We start from the raw sequence: 20,144 nt of genomic DNA, 5'->3' as shown, positions 1-20,144 counted from the left end.
TTTGAGACTTTGTGATGTTGGCCATTCTCATTGGGGTTCAATGATAACTCAGGGTGGTTTTGATCTGCATTTCTCAAATAATTAGGTATGATGAGCAGTTTTTCATATGTTTATTATTTTTCCATTCATCTGTCTTCTTTAGAGAAGGTTCTCTTCCTCTCTCTGGCCAATTGACAGAAGGGATTTTTGACTCTTTCTGTTGCTTAGTTTGAGTTTTCTGTAGATCCTAGTTATAAATCTTTTGTCTAATTCATAGTATGCAAGTATCTTTTCCCATTCTGATGACTGTCCATTTGCTTTGGTTGTTGTCCCCTTAGCTGTACAGAAGCTATTGAGTTTAATTAAGTCCCATTTGTTTATTTATTCTGCTGTTGCAGTTGCCACTGAACTCTTCTTCATACAGTCTTTTCCCAGACTGATACCTTGAAGTGTTTTTCCAGTATTTTCTTTAAGGATTTTTATTGTTCTGTGCCTTAGATTTAGATCTCTTATCTATTGTGAATAACTTTTAGTGAGTGGTGAAAAGTGCAGATCCAGTTTCAAGTGTTTTATGTGTGGTTATCCAGTTCTCCCAGCACCATTTACTGAATAGGGATTCTTTCCTCCAGAGTATGTTCTTGTTTGGTTTATCAAAGATTAGGTGGCTGTAAGATGTTAGTTTCATTTCCTGGTTTTCTTTATCTTTTTTTTTTTTTTTTTTTTTTTTTTGTAGAGACAGTCTCACTGTACCGCCCTCGGGTAGAGTGCCGTGGCGTCACACGGCTCACAGCAACCTCTAACTCTTGGGCTTACGCGATTCTCTTGCCTCAGCCTCCCAAGCAGCTGGGACTACAGGCGCCCGCCACAACGCCCGGCTATTTTTTGGTTGCAGTTTGGCCAGGGCTGGGTTTGAACCCGCCACCCTCGACATATGGGGCCGGCGCCCTACTCACTGAGCCACAGGCGCTTGGTTCAACAATGTCTATGTGTCTATTTTTGTGCCAGTACCATGTTGTTTTGATCAATATGGCCTTGTAGTACAGCCTAATATATGGTAGACTGATTCACCCAGGTTTGTTTTTATTACTAAGGATGGCCTTAGCTAGACAGGATTTTTCCTGGTTCCATACAAAACAAAGAATTATTTTTTCCAAGTCTTGAAAGTATGATGTTGGTATTTTAATGGGGATTGCTTGAATCTGTAGAATGCTTTGGGAAGTACAGACATTTTAACAATGTTGATTTTCCCCAGCAATGAGCATGGTATGTTCTATCATTTGTTAATATCCTCTGCTATTTCTTTTCTTAGGGTTTTATAATTTTCTTTATAGAGATCCTTCACCTCTTTTGTGAGGTGTATTCCTAGGTATTTCATTTTCTTTGAAACTACTGTGAGGGGAAGTGTGTCCTTGATTGTCTTCTTGTCTTGGCTGCTGTTATTGGTGTATACAAAGACTACTGATTTGTGGACATTAATTTTATATCCTGAGACCTTACTGTATTTTTTGATCACTTCCAGGAGTCTTGTGATTGAGTCTTTGGGGTTCTCTAAGTATAATATCATATCATCAGAAAAGAGGGAGAGTTTGACCTACTCTGCCCCCATTTGGATGTCCTTTATTTCCTTCTCTTGCCTGATTGTATCAGCTAGAACTTCCAGCACTATGTTGAATTAGTCGTGACGATAGAGGACAACCTTGTCTGGTTCCATTTCTAAGTGGAAAAGATTTCAGTTTTGCTCCATTGAGTATAATACTAGCTGTGAGTTTGTAGTAGATAGCTTTGATCAGTTTAAGAAATGTGCCAACTATACCTGTATTCTTCAGTGTTCTAATCAGAAAAGGATGCTGGGCTTTATCAAATGCTTTTTCTGCATGTATTGAGAGGATCAGGTCTTTGTTTTTGCTTCTTTTGATATGGTATATTCCAAAATCACAGTTTTGTATGTAAATGTTAAAAGAAAGAATCATGCTAAAGCTTATATTAAACAGCAGTAATAATATTTATTTTAAATAACAATAATCACCATAACCAATGATCTGTAACAAACAATAATTGACATAACCCATGATCCATATAACATTCCAATTCAGAAGTTAATCTCTTTAATACATTGCCTTAAGCTATTCAAGATATACAATGTTAGGTTAAACCCATATTTACAGGACAACAAGGATGGGAGACATGAGGCAAAGGTAACATAGGACATAATCAGAGGTCACACAGGACATAACCAGCCAGACCGTCTGTGTCATCTCAGCCCTAGACTGACTAACTCCATCTTATTCTCGCTTTGTGTGCTATCAACCAGATTTATAAGCCATACAGTAGAAAACAACCAATATCCAAAAAAGTAGGACTTAATGAAAATGTACTAGAAAATGCAACATTAGAATATTACAACCTATGGGGCAGCACCCGTAGCTCAGTGGGTAGGATGCCAGCCACATACACCAAGGCTGGCCAGTGGATCCTACCCGGGCCAGCCAAAATGACAGTGACAACTGCAACAACAACAATAACAACAACAACAATAGTCGGGCATTGTGGTGGGTACCTGTAGTCCCAACTACTTGGGAGGCTGAGGCAAGAGAATCACTTAAGCCCAAGAGTCTGAGGTTGCTGTGAGCTGTGACACCATGGCACTCTACCCAGGGTGACTTAGTGAGACTCTGCCTCAAAAAAAAAAAAATAATAAGACTATTATAACCTGTGAAAAATACAGATGGTATTTTATGTGGGATTCTATGATAGTTTCAATAATAAATTTTAGGAGCAATGATTTCCATTGTATTCCTGTTTCTCTGAGCATTTAAAAATTTTGTCTCAGTAAAGCATCATAATAACCTAGTTAAAGATGGTCATAAAATCCTTATTTTTAGAAAAAAATAGTGATCCTTAAAGAAGCAGTTTTGGCACGAACAATTAGCTATTTGTTATAGAGGTAGAACTTATTCTGAGTTCAGGAAGTTTTCCATTTTTTCAAGCTAATTCTAATTAATGTAATGAGCTGTACTTCCCTCAATTCATGAGTACTTCACCTTGCTTTTTTTCTTTATTCTTTAGAAGCTGTATAAGAAATTCATAGAGCTTACAAATTTGATCTATATGGGATAACATTCTGATGTCAGCTCTTATGTTTTCTGAAATACTCTAATAATTTAATATATATGGTAAATGTATTTCATATCAGTATTAAAACTATAATTCTATTGTTTATACATAGCATTCAACAGAAAATTTTGGAATACAAGGCAAAAATTAAACCTATAACTCCTGCACAAGGTAAGACTTCTGATAATGAATTACTCTGGGTTGACCTATTATAGTAAGAGTAGTAAGTTCTGAACACAAAGGAGCAGTTACAAAAAAATGGTAAATTTTATGTATTTTTTCTTCATTTGTTCCTTCCAGGCCTAGAGTTCAGAATTGTTTATTAAGTCAGTTGCAGATAACTTAGAATCCAATATAATATTGTCCAAAAGCAATTCATTTAATTAGTTATGGCCTCTAAAATCTTATATGAGATTTTTGTATAAATGAGAAAATAGATGTGCAAGTTAGAATGTTTAAAATATCCTCTATCATCACACTGTAATGAGTTGAACTTATTAATAAAATAAGTCCTCCATTTAATTTTTGTAATAAGGGATTTACATTTATTAAAAGAATATTAATTACTGTTTACCCTCAAAAAACGTGTGGTTTATAGTCAAACATCTACATATAACATTTTTGGGGGGAGACAGGGTCTTCCTCTGTTGGCCAGGGATGCATCACCATAGCTCACTGCAACTTCAGACTCCTGGGCTCCAGTAGTCCTCCTGCCTCAGCCTCCTGAGTAGCTGGGAATACAGACATATACTACCATGCCCAGCTAATTTTTTAAATTTTTATAGAGTTGGAGTCTTGTTTTCTTGTTCAGGTTGGTATCAAACTCCTGGTCTCAAGCAATCTCCCCATCCTTTCAAAGTGCTGGGATTATCCACCTATGTATAATGTTTGGCTCCCTACAAACTATTAATAGCCTATTGTTGACTGAAAACCTTAGTGAATGAAACAATCAATTACCACATATTTTTGTGTGTGTTATCTACCTGATTCTCACAATAAAGAAAGAATCTTGTATTCTTACAATAAAGATAGAGGAAAGAATTCATTAAGAAGAAAGAAAGAATTGAAAAGTATATTTACTATTCATTAAGTGGAAGTGGATCATTGTAGAGGACTTCCACCTCCTGGTCTTCACATGTAGTAGGCTGAGGAGGAGGGAGGGGAGAGATTGGTTTTGCTGTCTGCAGGTGGCAGAGGTGAAAGAAAATCTGCACGTAAGTGGATGCTGCAGGCAACACCCCTGTTGTTTAAAGGCTAACTGTATTACATAGTGCTATCTGTCTCTAAAAGCATACTGTCTTTAAACCTGGGAACTCAACAATAAATAATACCTCTGTGGTACCATAAATAGGCATAAAACTACGAAACATATCCAGTGTGGGCTAACACCAATAAGTGAATATTTCTTAATGGTACCTTCTCAGTAGGCGAGTCAGAAGGGCAATCCCTGTTGAGAAGCACAAGTTATATATTCTTATACCAACAAGACCTTATTATTATTGACTATTATTATTGACTTAACCAAAAATTGTAATTGAATAAGATATATTTACTTGGTTAGAATAAGGTGTGTTCTTCTGTGTGCTAGGTAACTATCATGGTAACCATAATTGTGTTAGAAGAAGATACTCTGTTACCATTCGCTAGAGGTTTTGCCTCATAAATATTCCAAATGCCCAACTCTGAGTAAACAAAGTATAATAAAAGTACAAAAATGTTTCATAGTAACAAAAGTGCTATTAGGCTACCTCAATGTGACATAAATGCATTATACAATCTGAAATATAATGTTGTGTATCTTTCTGAAAGAATTTCTGTATCAGGTTTCTCAAATTGTAGAAAAAAAAGATGGAGTAGACTGGGCTCAGTAGCTTATGTCTGTAACCCTAGCACTCTGGGAGCCTGAGGCAGACAGAATGAGTGAGCTCAGAAGTTCAAGACCAGCCTGAGCAAAAGCAAGACCCCATATCTACTAAAAATAGGAAAACTAGCTGGGTGTTGTGGTGGGTGCTTATAGTCCCAGCTATTCAGGAGGCTGAGGTAATAGGGGGAATGGGGAAAGGGACGGGGGGAGGGGGGAGAAGGAGGGGAGTTGGTGGGATTACACCTGTGGTACAAGGGTATATGTGAAACTTAGTAAATGTAGAATGTAAATGTCTTAATACAATAACTAAGAAAATGCCAGGAAGGCAATGTTAACCAGTGTGATGAAAATGTGTGAAATGGTCTATAAAACCAGTGTATGGTGCCCCATGATTGCATTAATGTACACAGCTATGATTTAATAAAAAAAAAAATTAAAAAAAGGATGGATTGAACCCAAGCATTTGAGGTTCCTGTGAGCTACAACGCCATGGCACTCTACCCATGGTAACAGAGTGAGACACTGTCTCAAAGAAAACAAATGGAATAGACAGTTTTGGCCTGTAAGGTGCTCCAAATAGATCATTTCCTATTTAATTCCTGAAGTTGATGAACAGAATTGTTAAGGAAATAATCTTTATTACTTTGCCCATTTAACAAATAACTATTAAGTGTCTTTTATGTACTAAGCATTTTGCTAGTGTTATAGAAGACAAACATTTTAAAAAATTCTATCAGAAGCTAGTTGAAGTTTTTTTTTGTTGTTCTTGTTTGTTTGTTTCGAGACAGTCTCCCTAAGTCACCTTGGGTAGAGTTCTGTAGCATCACAGCTCACAGAAAACTCCAATTCTTGTGCTTAAGCGATTCTCTTCCCTCAGCCTCCCAAGTAGCTGGGACTACAGGCACCCGCGACAATGCCCAGCTATTTCTTTGTTGCAGGTGTCATTGTGTAGCTGCGTTTGAACCCACCAGCGTCTGTGCATATGGCTGGCACCATAACCACTGTGCTGTAGTGCCAAGTCAAGAACTAATTATTATCATTGTCATTTTATTTATTTGCTACTTTCTTCAGTGTTTATGTGTGTGAGCACATGCTTATATCATTCCTTATGTATTTATTATGTTATGTTTATGCCAGCCACCTTAAGTCCATGCAAAGAAATTAAAGCTTTAAGGGAATGAATAGGATATAAGGTAAGCAGGTAGAGTGAACAGCAGTCTTCCAGAGAAAGAGGCAAAATATGGATGCTTGTAGAAGGAACATCTAACCAGATTACATATTTGTCAGAAGGAAGAGCAAGTGCAAAATCTGATGTTCATAAATGGCCTTGCAGGATTTCTGAGAGGTTCAGTTATGCTGGTAATGAGGTGAATACCTGGCTCACACATGCTCATGAAAACCTTTTTAGTAGTATAGAAATGAGTAGGTCTTATTCTGTAGGTCATGGGCATTTTTTTAAAAATCATTGCTGTGTACATTAATGCCATTATGGGGTACAATGTGCTGGTTTTATATACCATTTGAAATATTTTCATCAAACTAGTTAACATAGCCTTCAGCTCATTTTCTTATTGTGTTAAGACATTTATACTCTACACTTAGTAAATTTAACATGTACCCTTGTAAAATGCACCGTGGTTGTGTTTCCCCCAATTACCCTCCCTCCTGCTGAAGATGACCTAACCAATGGTGGCTACAACCACAGAAAACACAGTTGTTTTTCTTTTTTGGGGGGGGGGTCAGTGCACATCCTCAGCATCCCCCTTGTTGTCCCTCTTTCTGCTGTGCTGTTGCTGGTGTTTTGTTCATGTCTCCTTTCGTGGTTGGCTAATTAGCTGTAACTCCAAACATTGTGTTCCCATAAGGTGATATCTAATGGTTGGAAGGCCTGCTTTTCTTCATGTTTCAGTTAAATGGAGAGAAAACTCACATGCTTGCAGGGGACATCCTGTTACATTTTGTTGGCTGGGGTACATCATATGCTCATCCCTAAACCAGTCACTGGGAAAGCAGATTAGCTTAGAATAATTATTTCTGGTTTTGGAGCTGGGGAAGGGTTTTGGGTTGATAAATATCCAAATAGGATTGTGTTTCTCTAGCAAGAGGGAACATGGAATGGCTATTAGGTATGGAGCCAGTAAAGTTTGCTGTAGCGAATCATTGGTGAATTTTGAGCAAGGAAGTCACAGGTCAGATTTGAGTATCAGAGACCTCTGTTTATGGGCTAAAGCAGGGACTTGCAAAGTTTTTATTCAAAGGACCACACAGTAAATATTTTAGCTGAGCTGGTTATCTCTGTCACATCTACTCAACCCTGTCATGGTTCTGTGAAAGCAGTCATCAATAATATGTAAGCAAATAGATATGAATTTATTCCAATAAATGTTACTTATAAAGGCATGCCAGGATGAATTTTTGTATGTTGTCTGTAGTTTTCTGAGGCTTCGTGTAGGGGATAGGAGGAAGGTAACCACATGAAGCGATTAGGAGACAAAGGAAGCTTTTTTGGTAGTCAAAGCCACAGTTACCTTGGCACCAATTCTTGCTATCAATCTATTAGTGAAGTGAGTGTATGATGCCCCATAATCATATCATTGTATACACTTATGATTTAATAAAAAAATTAAAAAAATAAAAAAAAATAAAAAAAATAAAAAATCTATTATGAGGTTTTACACATCTATGGTAAAATATAGAAAAATAGGGAGCTTAGTTTTTTTTTTTATTTTAAGTGTTGGTCTTTTTCTTGGCATTATGACTTTTTTGTTTGTTTCTCTTAAAGTATTTTTTTCATTTATGAAATAACAATGATAGTTGGTAGTTTGTTTTCCCTATGAGAATGATGCATTGAGAGCACACGCTAAACTAGGAATTATCAATGTATTTTAATGTATTAATGTTTAACCCTGCAGCATTAGTAGAAATATGCAGAAGAAGAAAAGCAATATAGTCAACATGATTTAGTGATTATTGAATGTGAAACTCTTAGGGGGAAGAGAGATATCTCAGATAATCCATGGATTTCCATGCTGTACACAAATCTATTCAAGGGAATTTTTGAGTAAAACATCCATGGTATCACCAGAGATCCAGACATCTAGATACAAGATGGTCATCAAACTCTGGAAAGTCTCATAGCATATGCTACATCTCTGAGACACATGATAATCAACTTGGCCAAAGTCAAAATGAAGGAGAAAATTCTACAGGCATCTAGGTGTAATCTATAACTGACCTGCAAAGGAGAAGTCATCAGACTAAGAACTTACTTATCAGCAGAAATCTCATGAACCAGAGGGATGGAGTCTTCTCTTTAATCTTTTTAAACAGAACAACTACCAGCCTAGAATCTGGTATCTTAAAAAACTAGGTTTCATATTTGATGTAGAAATTAAGCTTTTCCAGACAAGCATGGGGGGAATTTGTTACGACCAGACCTGCCTTGCAGAAAGTAGTCAAAACTGCATTATACATGAATCAGCACAATTGATAGCTACCAATGTAAAATCACCCAAAAAAGTAAAGCTCACAACTCTTATAGAACAATAGCACAAAAGGGCAAAAAAGGTACAAGGTATTACCCAACACCATGAACAGAAGAGCATCCTACATATCAATTGTATCTCTTAATGGTTTAAATGCACCACTCACAAGGTGTAATCTGACTGAATGGATAAGGAAACACAATCAAAGTATTTATTTTCTCCAGGAAACATATTGGAGCCACTGAGGATACATACAGATACAATGTGAAAGTGTGGTAAAAAGTATTCCACACAAATTGAAACCAAAAGAGAGCAGGCATAGCCATTCTCATATCAGAGATAAAATGGATTTTAAATTAGCAAAGGTAAAGAAAGCCAAAGAGGGTTATTTTAAAATGGTAAAGGGAGAACTTCAACAAGAAGTTACAACAATCCTAAATACAGTAGAACCTCAGTGACTTGAACAGAACACCCAAGAGACTGTAAAAAACTGGTCAACGTTCAGTAAAGAACATCAAGAACTAGGCCTACTGTACTGACACATACATGTGGTGCATGTCCAGTCTATGAAAATTAAGTCAACTTAAGGAGGGTCAATTTAGGGAGTTGGTTGACCCTGATGGTTCTACTGTATGTATGCACCTCACATAGCAGCTTCCAGATAAATAAAGCAGACCTGCCATTGGATACTGCAATTCCTCTACTAGGAGTATATGCAAAAGACAAAAGTAATTTTGCAAGTTACTTTGCAAAAAAGATATTTGCACCAGAATATTCATTGCAGCTCAATTTCTAAAAGCCAAGTCATGGAAGAAGCCCAAGTGCCCATCAACCCATGAATGCATTAATAAACTGTGGTATATGTATATCATGGAATATTATGCAGCCTTAAAAAAGATGAAGCCTTTACCTCTTTTGTGTTTATATGGAGGGATCTGGAACAAATTCTCCTGAGTAAAATGTCTCAAGAATGGAGGAAACAGTATCCAGTGTACTCAGTACTTCTATGAAACCTACTTATATTTACTCACACTTTCTTTTAGATGGATAAAGGACTTAAATTTAAGGCATGAAACAATAAAAATCCTCAAAGAAAGCATAGGAAAAACACTGGAAGATATTGGCCTGGGGAAAGACTTCATGAAGAAGACTGCCATGGCAATTGCAACAACAACAAAAATAAACAAATGGGACTTCATTAAACTGAAAAGCTTCTGTACAGCTAAGGAGACAACAACCAAAGCAAAGAGACAACCTACACAATGGGAAAGGATATTTGCATATTTTCAATCAGACAAAAGCTTGATAACTAGGATCTATAGGGAACTCAAATTAATCCACATGAAAAAAGCCAACAATCCCATATATCAATGGGCAAGATGCATGAATAGAAACTTCTCTAAAGATGACAGACGAATGGCTAACAAACACATGAAAAAATGTTCATCATCTCTATATATTAGAGAAATGCAAATCAAAACAACCCTGAGATATCATCTAACCCCAGTGAGAATGGCCCACATCACAAAATCTCAAAACTGCAGATGCTGGCGTGGATGTGGAGAAAAGGGAACACTTTTACACTGCTGGTGGGACTGCAAACTAGTAAAACCTTTCTGGAAGGAAGTATGGAGAAACCTCAAAGCACTCAAGCTAGACCTCCCATTTGATCCTGCAATCCCATTACTGGGCACCTACCCAGAAGGAAAAAAATCCTTTTATCATAAGGGCACTTGTACTAGACTGTTTATTGCAGCTCAATTTACAATCTCCAAAATGTGGAAACAGCCTAAATGCCCACCAACCCAGGAATGGATTAACAAGCTGTGGTATATGTATACCATGGAATACTATTCAGCCATTAAAAAAAATGGAGACTTTACATCCTTTGTATTAACCTGGATGGAAGTGGAAGACATTATTCTTAGTAAAGCATCACAAGAATGGAGAAGCATGAATCCTATGTACTCAATCTTGATATGAGGACAATTAATGACAATTAAGGTTATGGGGGGGGAAGCAGAAAGAGGGATGGAGGGAGTTGGGTAGGGCCTTAGTGTGTGTCATACTTTATGGGGGCAAGACATGATGGCAAGAGGGACTTTACCTAACAATTGCAATCAGTGTAACTGGCTTATTGTACACTCAATGAATCCCCAACAATAAAGAAGAAAAAAAAAGAAACTTCTCTAAAGATGACAGATGAATGGCAACAAACATGTGAAAAAATGTTCATCATCCATATATATTAGAGAAATTAAAATCAAAACCACCCTGAGATACCATCTAAGCCCAGTGATAATGGCCCACATCACAAGATCTCAAAACTGCAGATGCTGGCGTGGATGTGGAGAGAAGGGAACACTTTTACACTGCTGGTGGGACTGCAAACTAGTAAAACCTTTCTGGAAGGAAGTATGGAGAAACCTCAAAGCACTCAAGCTAGACCTCCCATTTGATCCTGTAATCCCCTTCTGGACATCTACCCAGAAGGAAAAAAAATCCTTTTATCATAAGGACACTTGTATTAGACTGTTTATTGCAGCTCCATTTACAGTCACCAAAATGTGGAAACAGCCTAAATGCCCACCAACCCAGGAATGGATTAACAAGCTGTGGTATATGTATACCATGGAATACTATTCAGCTATTAAAAAAAATGGAGACTTTACATCCTTCGTATTAACCTGGATGGAAGTGGAAGGCATTATTCTTAGTCAAGCATCACAAGAATGGAGAAGCATGAATCCTATGTACTCCATTTTGATATGAGGACAATTAGTGACAAGGTTATGGGGGGGAGGAAAAGCAGAAAGAGAGAAGGAGGAAGGGGGATGGGGCCTTGGTGTGTGCCACACTTTCTAGGGGAAGACATGATGGCAAGAGGGACTTTACCTAACAAATGCAATCAGTGTAACCTGGCTTATTGTACCTTCAATGCATCTCCAACAATAAAAAAAAAAAGAGAGAAAAAAAAAGAAAGAAAATGTTTTGACTTCAATTTAACTAAAATTGTACACTGCATTTAAAAAGCTGAAAATGCTACAAAAGCTATGTTAACTAGTGTGATGAAAACGTGTCAAACGATCTGTGAACCAAGAGTATGGTGCCCCATGATCATACTAATGTACACAGCTATGATTTAATAAAAATAAATAAATTTTAAGAAAAAAAGCTGTTTTATAACACAGTAAAACTGTGTTATAGTAAGTGAAGTCTCTCTTTGTCTTAATTTGCTTTTAACCAGTGTATTTCAATATTAATATGAAGTCAGTACAGAATTAGTGGTATGGTATGGTATGTTGTGAACAAAAGAGATAGGGCTATTTTTAAAAGGAATTCTCAAGTAACCAGAAACTACATTTATCTGGAATATACCTCCCCATGGGTTCCAGAGAGCAGGAAGATTACTGTGGCAGGATTGTGTTTACTGGGGACTTTAACACCTAACTGTCAGAGATAGATCATAAAAGCAGAGTATAAATAAATGCAGACTCTAAATCAAATGGGCCTAACAGACATTTTCAGAACATTCTACCTCAAAACTATTGAATAAGAGATTCTTCTCTGCAGCGCATGAGATATTCTCTGAGATTGATCATGCCTTAGGCTACAAAAAGGCCTTAAGAAGTTAAAAAAAATGAAATCATACTATACATCTTCTCAGACCACAGTGGAATGAAACTAGAAGTGAATCACTAGAGAAATACTCAAACCTTTGCAAAGTCACAGAAATTAAACAACCTGCTGCTGAATGATTATTGAGTCAAAAATAAAATTAGGATGGAAATCAAGAAATAATTTGAAAAACAGGGAAACATAGATCATTCCCTGTAGCCATTGCCAGCTGCCCCTGTGCCTGCTGCTTGGACACCATCTTGGGTGGCATCTCTGATGGGTGGGAGCGAGGCACTGATGACCACGTGGAACGGCAGCACCCTGGCTTGACCATGGGGCTGTCCCGTGGCACCTGGATGCTCTGAGAACATTTCCATTTTGATCTGAGGATGCACTCAGTGGGATTCTAAAAGCACAAGGTTTTACTCCCAAGGACATTCGGGACCAAAAAATGCATGAGGTTTCTTCTTCTGAAGGGAAGAATGCCTTCTATGTTGGGATTTTGGGGAAACCCCAAAAGTAGCGAAAAGCTTCTTCTTCTGTCACTCTATTTTATGCAGTCAAATGTCATGACAGCAGAGCCATTGTGAAGATCCTCACTTCCATGGGGACTGGATCTGACTGTGCTAGCATGACTGAAATACATTTGGTGCAGAGTGACATGTACCTCTAGAGAGGATTATCTATACAAATCCCTGAAAACAAGTGTCTACAATTAAGTGTGCTGCCAATAATGGAGTCCAGGTGATGATTTTGGATAGCACAGTCAAGCTGATGAAAGTTGCCTAAACACAATCAAAGCCAAAGTTGCCTTTGCTGGTTGCCACGAGATTCTAAGGCAGCCTGTTGACTGTTAAATTTGGTGCCATGCTCAAAACCAGAAGATTTCTTGTGGAATAAGAGAAAGCACTAAATATTAATGTTATCAGCATTATCTTCCATGTAGGAAATGGCTGTAATGATCCTGAGCCCTTCATGCAGGTGGTCTCTGGTGTCTGCTGTGTCTTTAACATAGGAGCCGAGGTTGGTTTCAGCACGTACTGCTGGTGGTTTCACCACGTATTGGTGGTGGTTTGCCTGAATGTGAGGATGTGAAGCTGAAATTGGAAGAGATCATCAGTGTAATCAGCCCAGTGTTGGACAAGTGTTTTGCATCAGACCCTGGAGTGAAAATCATAGCTGAGCCAGGCAGATAGTATGTTGCATCACCCCTCATGCTTGCAGTTAATATTGTTGCAAAAAAAGTCATGTTGAAGGAACAGATAGGCTCTGATGATGATGATGATGAGTGCAGTGAATAAGTCTGTCTGTGTTATGTGAAGACGGGGTGTAGGGGTCATTTGGTAACATCCTAATGATTATGTGAATGTAAAGCCTCTTCTGCACAAGAGTACTAAATCAGATGAGAAGTAGTATTCATCCATCTACTTCTGGGGATGAGTATGTATGTGATGGCCTTGATAAGATTGTTGAGTGCTGTGACCTGCCTGAAATGCATGTGTGTTTCTGGATGCTCCTTGAAATCCTGGCTACTTACACTGTAGCTGCTGCATCTACTTGACTGTCTACTATGCAATGTCAGGACTGATATGGCAACTGAACAAATCCAGAACCCTGACGTCCTACCTGAAGTAGAAGAGAGGGATGTCAGCATTCTGCCTGTGTCTTGTACTTGGGAAGTGAAATGAAAGGTCACCCAGCAGTGTGTCCCTCAGCCATTAATAATGTGCAGACATCATTCCGTAGCTGTTAACTGTGAGTTTAGCTGGCATTAGGGATTTTGGGGTCCACTTAACTGAATCACTGCTAGTTTTGAAATGTTTTTGTAAAAGTAGGGTTGGCACAGATGAAGCAATTTAGAGGATTAGGATATGGAGTTACCTTTATCTGTGTTCCTATAGAAAAAATTTGAATATTTGTTTTATATGGACTTTTGTTCACATTTCAGACATGCTATGAAAGAGTGCACTTCAGCTGTTGAGCCAGCATTTAGAGCTTGTACAATAGCAGAATACACCAAAAGCTTGGTGTTGTGATCTACTTTAAAAATAAATTGTGAAATAAGGAAAAAACAAGGGGACACAAGCTTTTATAATCTATGGGACTCAGCCATAGCATTCTTTGGTGGGAAATCAATAACCTTAAATGCCTAAATCAAAAAGACAGAATGATCACAATTTAATAGCCTGACCTTTAAACTGGGCATAAGGACGGAATAAGAAGTTTTTAGGTCAATAAAGAGGAGGTTACCAGGTATTGCCTTTACTATTCAACATAGTAATACAATTCTAGCCAATACAATCAGGCAAGAGAAGGAAATAAAGGACATCCCAATGGGAGCCTAGTCTCCCTCTTTGCTGACGATATGATCTTATACTTAGAGCACCTCAAAGACTCAACCACAAGACTCCTGAAAGTGATCCAAAAATACAGTAATGTCTCAGGATATAAAACCAATGTCCACAAGTCAGTAGCCTTTATGTATGCCAGTAACAGCCAAGGTGCAAGGCTAATTAAGGACAGAACCCCCTTCACCATAGCTGCAAAGAAAATGAAATACCTAGGAATATACCTAACAAAAGAGGTGAAGGACCTCTATAAAGGAAATTTCAAAATCCTAAGGAAAGAAATAGCAGAGGATATTAACAAATGAAAGAACATACCATGCTCATGGCTGGGAAAAATCAACATTGTTGAAATGTCTATACTTCCCAAAGGAATCTACAGATTCAATGCCATCCCTATTAAAATACCAACATCATACTTTCAAGACTTAGAAAAATAATTCTTTGTTTTGTATGGAACCAGAAAAATCCCCATTTATCTAAGGCACCTCTTAGTGGTAAAAGCAAAGCTTGGGGCATCAGCATACCAGACTTTAGGCTGTACTACAAGGCCATAGTGTTCAAAACAGCGTGGTACAGAAATAGAGACATAGACATTTGGAACCGAGTTGAAAACCAGGAAATGAAACTAACATCTTAAAGCCACCTAATCTTTAATAAACCAAACAAGAACATACACTGAGGGAAAGAATCCCTATTCAATAAATGGTGTTGGGAGAACTGGATAAGGACATGTAAAAGAAAGACCGAAACTGGAACCACACCCTTCTCGACTCACAAAAATTGATTTAAGATGGATAATAGACCTAAATTTAAGGCTCAAAACGATAAAAATCCACAAAGAAATCATAGGAAAAACACTTGAAGTTATTGGCCTGGGGAAAGACTGTATGAAGAAGACTTCTGTTGCGATTGCAACAACAACAAAAATAAACAAATGGGAGTCAATTCATCTGAAAAGCTAAGGAGATGACAACCAAAGCAAATAGACAACCTACACAATGGGAAAGGATATTTGCATTTTTTGAATCAGACCAAAGCTTGATAACTAGGATCTATAGAGGACAAAGGGAATCCACAAGTCAGTCTGCTCCCTCCCCTGCTCCGTGTAGACCTGGTGTCGACCAGTGTGGTGCACCTCAGAGTTAAGGGTGCTTCCCCACAGTGCCTGTTGTCTGTTGCATGGGTTCTACACAGACTCCAGGAGGTACCCCATCTCTGCAGATAAGAGGTCTGTGAGGGTGTTGGGTGCCATCATGCAGTTCAGGCCATGCTGTGCTGACATGGTTCTTTCATAATCTAATCTACTCTTCCCCTCACATTCTCTAATCTTCTTAATCTGTCACCTATCACCTTTTCCCCCCACACTGAGTGTACCCTGTTCCTTCTCTGTGATTTCACAATGTGGCTTCAGAGACAAGTGATCTGTATGAAGGCAGCTACCTGCAACTCCACTTTCCCTGTGAGTGGCACATTTGTAGGCTGTCTCTAGTCTGCCTTGCAAATGTTTTCTCCTATATACACATATCTATGATAAAGTTTATAAATTAGGCACAGTAATAGATCAACTACAATAACTAATAATAAACGAACAATTATAACAATGTGCTATACTGTAAGTGACATGAATGTAATCTCTCAAAACAGTTTATTGTACTCTCCTCACCCTACTTCTCCTTGTGATGACAGGGGCAGATACAGTGAATGCGACTGGATGAGGGAGGTGGGTGAGGCAGGCACTGTGATGCAGTTTGGGCTGCTGTTTATGTTCCAACTGCATATTAGAAGGAGGAGATCATCTCCTTCCAGTGATCCTGGATCACCAAGCTAAGGGCTGAATGTGAGGACAGAGCATATCAATGGCTAAGGGAGATTTGGTGGTACAGCACAGACAGTGTGGTTATACCAGAAGAAGGATGATTGACATCCTGGGCAAAATGGAGCAGAATGGTTTGAGATTTTTTATCACACTACTCAGAAGAGTACACAATTTAAAACTTATAAATTGTTTATTTCTGGAGTTTTCAATTTAAGACTTAGACACCATTTTGACTATCTGTTATTGAAACCACAGGACACAAAGCCAAAAATGTGATACTTGATCTTGCACCCCATTTCCAGGCATACAATTTCTAAAATCCTTAGGATCTCCAAAGAAGATATCTTTGTGTGTGGTTGATGGCCTGATGTCCAGCAGTTCCTAGGCAGCTTCAGAGTAAGGCCTGGTCACCCGAAAGACTATGGTAGGATTAGAAGGTTGGGACTTCTAGACCCACTTCCCAACCCCCAGGGAGGAGAGAGAGACTGGAAGTTTGTTTGATATCAATGGCCAGTCCTTTAGTCAGGCATGCCAAGTAATGAATCTTTCATAAAACCCCAAAGGACAGGGTTCAGAGAGCTTCTAGAGCTGAATATATGGAAGTTCCTAGGGGGTGGTGCCCTTTGGAGGGCCTGGAAGCTCTGCATCTCTTCCCCATACCTTGCCCTATGTCCCTCACCATCTGTATCCTTCATAATCTCCTCCATAATTAACCAGCTGGCAGAAGGGTCTCCTTGAGTTCTGTGAAACATTCTACTGAATTTATCGAACCCTAGGATGGGGTTGTGGGAACCCCAGCTTGAAGGCTGTTGGTCAGAAGTTCTGGTGTGGGGAGGGGCAGATGAGCCCTGTGGGGTCTGATACTGTCACCAAGGAGATGGTGCTGGGATTAAAAGGGATGACACCCAGCTGGTGTCTACTGAAGAATCAATTGTGGGATTTTCAGAGTGAAAAAATATTCCCACACATAGGTCACATAAATCTTCTGTGTTGATTAGTGTCGTGGTGGTGTGAGGACAAAGAAAAAACAGGTTGAGTGTGTTTTTTCCCACACAAGTAACAGATAAGGGGGAATGCTTTATACTGTATTCTAAGTGCTCCTCGTCCATTTCAGAAATCAATCTTTTTAAGTTTGAGACTATACTCACGTGATACTGATTCTGCAAATGATAGCATTTTCTGTCAGTATGGTAGGGTTTTTTAGGATTATGATTATTGCAAATAGTAGCTCCTTACAGGTATCAAATAATTTTGATAGATCTTGTTCTTGTTTACTTTTTATAAACAAAGGAAGGGAAGTAAGAGTTTCTTTCTGCAGTAATAGCCCACCAATAGTATGACTGTTAATTCTACTCTGGTATTCAAGTATGATCCCAAAGGAATACTTTGTAACAATGTATCAGTCTTCATTTTTAACAAATTGTAAATCATACACAAAATGTGCATTTTTTTCATGATCTATCAGCTAGACAGACATTAATCATATTAATGATTTAATATTAATAAAAAAGGAAACTAGAATAATAGCTAATGAAACTTAAAGTGACCAAAAGAAAGGAAATAAAAATTAGAGCCAAAATCAATCAGAATAAAAAGTAAAAAAATCAAAATCAATGAAACCAAAATGTGCATTTTTTATTGTTTGGAATTCATTAAGGGTAAACAAAGAATTAGGTTACACTGATTGCATTTATTAGATAAAGTCCCTCTTATACTTGTGTTCTGCCCTCAAGAGGTGTGCCACACACTGTGTCCTCCACTCCCCTTTTACCTCTGCCTCTCCCCGCTACCTGATTCTGCTACCATACCCCTTGAATTAGATCACGTATTGCCTTCATATTAGAATATAGAATATACACATTGGATTTTTGCTTCCCCGTTCTTGTGATAAATTACTAAGAAGAATGTTTTCCATCTTCATCTGGGTTAATATGAAAGATATAAAGTCTCCATCTTTTTTAGTGGCTGAATAGTATTCCATGGTATATATGTACCACAGCTTGTTAATCTATTCCTGGGTTGGTGGCCATTTAGGTTGTTTCCACATTTGGTGATTTTAAATTGAGCTGCAATAAACAGTCTACCGCAAATGTCCTTATGATAAAAGGATTTCTTTTTCTTCTGGGTAAATGCTCAGTAATGGGATTGAACAATTAAATGGCAGATCTAATTTGACTTCTTTGAGGATTATCCATACTTCCTTTCAAAAGACTGTAGTAATTAGCAGCCCCAGCAGCGTGTAAAAGTGTTCCCTTCTCTCCACATCCACACCGGCATCTGCTGCTTTGAGACTTTGTGATGTGGGCCATTTTGGGGTTAGGTGATATCTTATGGTGGGTTTGATTTGCATTTCTCTGATGATCAGAGATGATGAGTATTATTTCATATGTTTGTTAGCTATTCATCTGTCTTTAGAAAGGTTCTATTCATGTCTCTTGCCCTGTGATATATAGGATTGTTGGATCTTTTCTAGTTGATTAATTTGAGTTGTCTATACATCCCAGTAATCATGGTTTTGTCCAATTCATAATATGCAAATGTATTTTCCCATTCTGAAGGCTGTCTGTTTGCTTTGGTTATTGTTCCCTTAGCTGTATAGCAGCTTTTCAGTTTAATTAAGTCCCATTGGTGTTGTGGTGATTGCCACAGAAGTCTTTTACATAAAATCTTTCCCCAGGTTGATATCTTCAAGTGTTTTCCCCACACTTTCTTTGAGGATTTTTATTGTTTCGTGCCTTATATTTAGATCTTTTATCTATCTTGAATCAATTTTTGTAAGTGATGAGAGATGAGGGCCCAGTTTCAGTCTTTTACATATTTCTCCCAGCACCATTTATTGAATAGGGATTCTTTTCCCTAGTGTATGTTCTTGTTTGTTTTATCAAAGATCAGGTAGCTGTAAGGTATTAGTTTCCTTTCATGGTTTTCTATTCAGTTCTAAATGTCAGTGACTATTTTTGTGCCAATACCATGCTGTTTTGATCTTTACAGCTGAAAGTCTGGTAGGGATATGCGCTGGCTTTGTTTTTATTACTAAGAATTGCTTGGGCTATAATATTTTTTTTTGGTTCCATACAAAATGCAGAATTATTTTTTTCCTACATTTTGAAAGTATGATGATGGTATTTTAATGGGGATTGCATAAAATCTGTAGAATGCTTTGGGAGGTATAGAAATTTTAATAATGTTGTTTCTCTCCAGCCAAGAGCATGGTATATCCTTCCATTTGTTAATATCCTCTGCTATTTCTTTTCTTAGGGTTTTGTAAGTTTCTTTTTTTTTTTAATTTTACCACAATTTTATTTTTTTCTTTTTTTTTTTATTAAATCATAGCTGTGTACAGTGATATGATCATGGGGCATCATTCACTAGCTTCACAGACCATTTACCAAGTTTCACATATACCCTTGTAAGATGCACCTCTGGTGTAATCCCATGTAAATTTCTTTATAGAGGTCCTTCACCTCTTTTATTAAGTATATTCCTAGGTATTTCATTTTTTCTGAGGCTACTGTGAAGACATTTGTGCCCTTGATTAGCTTCTCATCTTGGCTGTTATTGGCATATACAAAGGCTACTGACTTGTGGAGATTAACTTTATATCCTGAGACCTTAGTGTATTTTTTGATCACTTCCAGGAGTCTTCTGGTTGAGTTGTTGGTGTTCTCTAAGTATAAGATCATCATTGGCATAGAGGTAGAGTTTGACCTCTTCTGCTCCCATTGAGATGCCCTTTATAGCCTTCTCTTGCCTGATTGAATTGGTTAGAACTTCCAGCACTATGTTGAATAGTATTGGTGGTAGAGGACAACCTTGTGTTTGTTCCACTTCTAAGTGGAAAAGTTTTCAGTTTTACTCAACTTAGTATAATACTAGCAGTGGGTTTGTCATAGATGGCTTCAATAAGTTTAAGAAATATG

The 20,144-nt window shown here is 37.9% G+C and overlaps 1 pseudogene; it reads left to right on the top strand.

Annotated features, from left to right (window-relative positions):
* The window catches only part of LOC128576581 (putative ankyrin repeat domain-containing protein 20A3), a 156,479-nt pseudogene that overhangs the window by 21,551 nt on the left and 114,784 nt on the right, over positions 1 to 20,144 (top strand).

Source organism: Nycticebus coucang, chromosome 24 (genome assembly GCF_027406575.1).
Source record: "Nycticebus coucang isolate mNycCou1 chromosome 24, mNycCou1.pri, whole genome shotgun sequence".
Classification (NCBI taxonomy): domain Eukaryota; kingdom Metazoa; phylum Chordata; class Mammalia; order Primates; family Lorisidae; genus Nycticebus; species Nycticebus coucang.
This window is presented reverse-complemented; position numbering and strand designations above follow the sequence as displayed.